The sequence below is a fragment of the Acomys russatus genome, chromosome 12 (assembly GCF_903995435.1).
Source record: "Acomys russatus chromosome 12, mAcoRus1.1, whole genome shotgun sequence".
Taxonomy (NCBI): Eukaryota; Metazoa; Chordata; class Mammalia; order Rodentia; family Muridae; genus Acomys; species Acomys russatus.
Genome location: NC_067148.1, coordinates 7,166,321 through 7,173,608, shown reverse-complemented (window position 1 = coordinate 7,173,608; position 7,288 = coordinate 7,166,321).

The following is a 7,288-nucleotide window of genomic DNA, read 5'->3' as shown; positions in this document are numbered from 1 at the left end:
CTGAGAGATGGATTTCCTGCAGCTTACACGAATCCTTTAAAGTTCATAAGAGGACATAATTTTAACCTCATCACTTTAATCTACAGTGAAACATACATTATTAGACATGTACACAATGTAGGAAAAGGCAGTAGACATATAGCACAGTAGAAGATTGGGAGAAGAACTTTGTGTTAAAAGCACAAATACTCCAAGGTGAGGTTACAGAAGGCCTTTTGGCATCTGTGGAACAGTAACATGGGAAAGGTAAAATCTTGGAACTATGGTAGGATCGTATAGTGAGAACTTCATGGAGAGACAGGGAAGTCAGTTTAAATTAGTAGCTAGCTGGAAGACTACCCCAGCAAAAGACCAACAGCTTTAAACTATATAGGTGTCTCTGTGTCTTAATTAAACCTCAGGCAGAATCTGTGAAACCCTTGTAATAGAGATAATAATAATTAGATACTGCTGTTACTTCAAACTTTATATTTCTTTCTTATGAGAGGCGTACTGATATTCCGATTGCTATTCTTAAAAGTTAAAATGTATTAAATACTTTTCCATAAGAATGATACAAGTTTCTCTATATATACTTCCTATATGTTATAAAATATTAAGAGTTTGTGAAAAAGTTGTAAGCCTAGAGTGCTATCAACAAAGCCTACAAATATCATTATATAACTGTTGTTTCATCCTTTTCCTCCTGCTTTGTCATTTTAGAGACTGTACCTTCTACATCTGCTGTGGATGCCCAAACATGACATCTAGTCTTTGCATTTCTTAACAACAAGGTTGGGATCTCTTCCTTTGATGATGTTGCCTTCCCTCCTCTCATTTGAATATATGCAAGACTCATTAACTTGAAATAATCTACCTTAAAATACTGAATATTAAAAACTTACTTGATGTTAGACCCATAACTGATCCATAAAAATATTTGGGGTACAACTTTGCCCCCAAACCAACCATTTTCCACTACAAAAGCTGGTGTCTCCCTAGAAGCTCACAATCCATTACTGTCATCTTCTCTACTTTCAAACAATGTGTAGCATAAATAATTTAATGCTGTAAATATATGTAATGCACATACACAAGGGAAGCTGGGTGATAGAGAAAAAATAGACAGAGATACTCTAGTTAGTAAAACAAAAAACAAAACAAAAAAACCTCTCCAAAGTTACACTATTTTAAAAACTTTAAAAACATTTTAATTACATGTGTGTGTGTGTGTGTGTGTGTGTGAGAGAGAGAGAGAGAGAGAGAGAGAGAGAGAGAGAGAGAGAGAGAGAGAGAGAGACAGAGACAGAGACAGAGAGCGACAGAGACAGAGACAGAGAGAGACAGAGAAAGGGAGACACAGAGAGAGAGAGTGTGTGTGTGTTGAGAAGACCAGATATTGCTAAAAGGACAATGGCTAGAGTCATGCAGCCTCCATGAACACCAGCTTGCCTCCACAGGCACTGACCAATCCCAGTTAGAGTCACATAGTCACAGATAGGATTCCCCTAGAAACCTGTAAATAAGCCCTGCAAGCTTCTCCTGGGCTTGGTTGCCATTTTGTATAGATAGTTGACCCCTGCATGCAGGCTGTTTCTGCAGAATAAACACTCTCTCTTCTTCCTTTTTACGTACTATTTGAGTCTGGTGTCATCCTTCAGCAAGTTTCTGCCCCTTGCTGTGTGTGTGAATGTGTGCACCGATATCATTGGAGTATGTATGGAGATCAGAGGACAACAGACTGTTCTCATTTTCTACCATGTGATTTCCTATACTTAAACTCAGGTGTCAGGCTTGCTTCTTAACCCCCTTGCCTGCTTAGCCCTCACTGGACTTCAGCACACTTTTAGAAACTATAGTATTTTGCACCAGAGATAAAATATTGATCACCAGAAAGATGATGAATAGGAAATGTTTTCCAGTAACGTTTCTTGAACTTTTATAAAATTAATATACTGTTATTCTAGGTATATTTTAAATTTTGCTAAAATACACTTCATATTAAGTTTCTTTTTTTTTAAATTTTTTTATTAATTTATTTTTGTTGCATCTCAATGTTTATCCCATCCCTTGTATCCTCCCATTCCCCCCCCCCCCCATTTTCTCATTATTCCCCTCCCCTATGACTGTTCCTGAGGGGGATCACCTCCCCCTATATATTCTCATAGGGTATCAAGTCTCTTCTTGGCTACCTGCTGTCTCACGTACTATGGTGCCTCACATTTGACCATGTCCCCTGGAGGGGGAGACCTGGTGGCACTCAGAGGAAGTTTCTTAATTTAAAAACGAAGTAAAATATGTTAATTAGATTAGTATAAAATTGGTTAAAATACTTGGTTTTTGAATTAGTTTTTCATGAAACTGAGAGAAAATATCCTTTTAAAATAGAAACAATGTTTATTACTATGTTTTAGACACGTCAATTCAGAAAATTTTAATCAACATAAATTTTGAAAGCTTCATTGATAAATTGCTAACTTTCTCATCAAAACGTTAAAACAGACATTATAACATCAACCTACTGAGTGAACTGGAAATTCAATAAACAAAAATCAAAACACAGTTCACCAAACTTGTGTCTGATGTTACTATATCATATAAATTGTTGTTGTTAAAAGTTAAAATGCAAGAGAGTACATTGTGAGCTTAACCATACTCTAAATGTTAGCCTCAGCTTTCACCTTGACACAAATCTAGGGTCGCCTTGACAGAGGAAAACTCAGTTGATGAATTGCCTGCATCAGACTGGCCTGGGCACATGTCTGCGTGGCATTTTCTTGATTTCTAATTGGGAGGCCCTAATTTCCCGTGGGTGTGCCCTCCATAGGCAGCTGGGCCCGGGCTGTATAAGAGTGATAGTTTAATGTGAATCTGAGAATGAGCCTGTGACCAGAGTTCCTGCATGATCTCTGCTTGGTTTTACCTCGAGATCCTGGCCTTGAACTCCCACCCTAGGTTCCCCCCATGACTGACTGTAAACATTAAGAGGAGATAATCCTTTTAAGTCCTTTGGTTCTTCCTCAAGTTTCTTATGGTCATGATGATTGTCCCTGCAACAGAAAACTAGAATACGTAGCTGAGTTAATTTTTAATAGAATTTTCATTTAGTCATTTATTGTAATATCTTTGGTACTTCACCACATCTCTATTGATAATTCTAAAATTTTGTTTATACAATATTACAAGATGCTTTGGATACACAGTTATGTCTGTATTGTTCAAAATTTTGCTTTATGGAGGCCAAAATATTCCATATTTAAGGAGGATATTAACCTTGTGAATAAAATAAAATCACAGAAACTGGTCATAGAATTGGAGGACACATTTTTCTAGACTTTATTTTCCTGCTTTGCTTTTCACATTCTGACATGTACACTGGGCCTTCAGTCAATGAGGCTTAGGGGGGATTTCTTAGATGAAAAAGAGATCTAAGAATTAAATTTAATTTTATCCCTAGTGTTCACTGATCCCTAGAACAAATATTAACTCCACTGGAGAAGCCAACCATATGAAAAGAAAGCCCTTCTAAATTATATTATGTACTCACACAATTTTTAATAAGGCTGTGTGAAAAATTAGAAACCCATCATATTTGAGAGTGACAGGCATATTTAGAATATTCTTCTTAGGCATTGTTCTTAATTTAAAGTTGAAGTGGTTGGGTTTAAGTAGTGCCTTGAAATCACAGGTGAAGTTTACATTCAATGTAAACATAACATATAGAATATAGCAAGGACTTGGTACAAGTGTTTCTGCAATAATGATTTCTTGGTAGCACTCTACACTTGGGACGCTCTACACAGGGATATTGATATTATAAGAATGTATTATTCAAAGAAAATTTTCTGTTATTCGTATTAAAATTAATATAGGCACATTTGACTTTGAGGATTGTGAACTTTGAAAGGGAACATTTGACCTTTGTGATTTTTTTTTTTTTTTTTTTTTTTGCAATATTACTGCTTGACCTTATTTTATAGACCTCTGATAATGAAGAGGCCAGTATTTAACAGAAAAAGATAGAGACGTAAGTGCTCAAGGCATATTTATTTAGTGTTTAATTTTCAGGAGGTGTGGGAGGCTTTGAATCTGAGTGGAAGTGCCAGAGATGGCCAGCACTTTTACCATGGACATCATTTCTTAATTACATCGGAGGCAGCCTTCTGGCAACAGAACTCTTCCTGCAGAAACAGTTGTGAGAAAGTGAACCCAGTCTCAGCTTCTTGGACCTGGTAACCAGCTTACAGCTAATAGCCTTGTTTGTTACTGCTTTCACAGGGAGATGTGTAGACAGGAGGGGGCTCATTGACGGTAGGGGAGCCATCTGGAAGCTTCACCATAACGTTCCCTTTGACTTTGCATGTTTTGACATGATGTAGACACTTTACTCACAGCAGCTGTGCTTTCCTTACTGTACTCTCTAGAGAGTGCTCAACATGATGCACAATTTCTTGGATTAGTAGTTATCACCCCTATTTAGTTTAATCAGTAACATCTTTTCCTAAAGTTGTGCCCATACTCAACAGCTCCATCTTTTGCTGTAAAGGAAGCACAAACTAACGAGTTATCAAAGTCTAATGTTGGGTTTCTAAGAAGTATTTCACGTATGCCAAATTATAATTGAAGTATGTTATATGGTCATTGGGTAAGGCAAGATGTGGATGAATACAGTACTTATTAAACTACTTTTTTATATTTCTATAATATGATTTTATCATTGATTTAAAAAGCCATCAGGATATAAAGGTGATATTAATAGTGTAATAATAAACTCACACTTAATGTATACTAATCCCATGAAATTTATCACTGTAAGGACCCCTGTTCATTAACTCTAAATCTAATGCAATCCTGCTAAGGAAGGAATAAAAAAAAATTTCCACTTCAAAAAACAAGGACACAGAGGCCAAGCTTATTGTATTCACTGCCACAGTGATACTGAGTGACTGAACAAAACCAGACTCAAGTGGTCTGACTTTCTAACTGAACTTCCTCTTATTTACTTCCTGAAAAAAAAATGACATTTTCTAAATATCTTTGTTTTGTAATTCAATTTCAATTTATGGAACTCTCATAAAACATTCAAAAGTATTTTAGAACTAAAGTGTTAATACTCAAATCAAATGAGAGATGAAAGTATTAGAATAGAAAATTTCAGATTCTCACATCCAATCAGCCAAGTGTTTATGTAGGGTCACATTTGACTTTGTCTTCTTTCTTAATAATAATAATAATGAAAAACATTTAATAACAAATTCAGTGTTAAAATCACTAGCAAGGTTAAGCCACACATTACTTTCCAAAGCTGAAGAGGCACCATGTGGATGAATATTGCAGATATAAAAATTGCTTTTATCTGGATTGAGACATATGTCTGTTTAGTATCAAAAGTGTCTGCAGGTGGATGGTTATAACTGAATATTTTTATTTTATTTATTTTTAATTGAATCACTTTAGAGCCTGATCCTAGCCCCCTCCCTCCTCTCATCCCAGTCCCAACCCCATGACCCCTTCCTCCTATCCCCCCTCTTTCTTCGCACAGAAGGGAAAGCCCCCAAAGGTATCAATCCAACCTGACATCTCAAGTCTCAGAAGGACTAAGCACATCTTCTCTCACTGGGGCAGCTCAGTCAGGGGAAAGGATCCAGTGGCACTACAACTAGGTGACCAACATGCTGCACATCTGCTGTATATGTGGTGGGTCTGGATCCAATCCATGCATGCTCTTTGGTTGGTTGTTCAGTCTCTGTGAGGCCCTATGGGCTTAGGTTAGTTTCCTCTGGATGTTGTCTTTTGGTGTCCTTGACCCTCTGGTTTCCTCTATCCTTCCTCTCCCTCATCCAGAGAATTCCCCTTGCTTGGCCTATTCTTTGGTTGTTGGTCTCTGTATCTGTTTCCGTAAGTTGCTGTATGAAGTCTCTCAGAAGACAGTTATGCTAGGTATAGCCGAGTACCATTAATAGTGACAGGGATTGACTCTCTCCATAAGGTGGGTCTCAAGTTGGGCCAGCCATTGGTTTGCCTTCCCCTCAATCTCTGCTCTATCTTTATGCCTACACTTCTTGTAAACAAGGCAAATTTTGGATCTAAAGTTCTATGGGTGGGGTGGTGTCCTCCCTCCATTGGAAGTTTCACATGGCTACTTGGGAAGGCAAGTCTAGGCTCCATAATCCCCATTGCTAGGAGTCTCAACTAGGGTCACCTTTACAGACTCTGAGAGATGCCCCCCAATGACTGATTTCTGTTCTCTCTCCAGTACTCACCCACCCCCATGCCCTCTGGACATGTGATCCACACTCCTGTTGTTACCCTTCCCATGCCTTCTATCAACTAGTTTCCTTTATCCATCTAATTAAGATGTTTATTTTATTTTTTGTTCTGACTGAGATTCAAGCATCATCCATTATGTCTTTTTGCCTTCTTTGTGTCTGTGAATTGAAGCATGAGTATCTTGTATTTTTTTTGCCTAATAGCCACTTAAGATTGAGTAAATACAATGCCAATCTTTCTGGATCTGGGTTATCTAGCTCAGAAAAATCTTTTCTAGTTCTATACATTTGCCTACAAATGTCATGATATCATGCAGCATTCCGCTGTATAATGCACCACAGTTTCTTTATCTATTCTTCAGTTGAGTAACATCTAGGTTGTTTCCAATTATTATGAATAAACTTGCTATAAACATAATTGGGCAAGTGTCCTTGTGGTGTAGTAGAGTATCTTTGGCTATATGCCCAGGAGTGTTACAGCTGGGTCTTGAGGTAGATCTATTCCCAATTTTCTAAGAAAAGTCCAGATTGTTTTCCGTGATTGTTGTACAAGTTTGTACTCCTGCAAGCAATAGAAGAGTTTATCCCTTGCTACACATCTTCACTAGATGTGAAGTCACTTGATTTTTTATTTTATTTTATTTTAATCATTCTGTAGGGGGTAAGATAGAATCTCAGGGTCATTTTTATTTTGATTTTTCTGATGATTAAAGGCTTTGAACATTTCTTTCAGTGCTTCTCAGCCAATATAGATCCCTCTTTTAAGAGTTCTCTGTCATCTCTGTACCCCATTTTTAATTGGGTTATTTGGTTTGTTGGTGTTTAATTTCTTGAGTTCTATATATATTTTGGATATTAACCTTCAGTTAGATATAGGGGTTGGTAAAGATGTTTTCCTATTCTGTTGGCTGCTATTTGGTTCTATTGAGAGTCCTCTCTCTCTCTCTCTCTCTCTCTCTCTCTCTCTCTCTCTCTCTCTCTCTGCTTTGTAGAAACTTTTCAGTTTCATGAGATCCCAACTATTAATAATAATTTTTGAT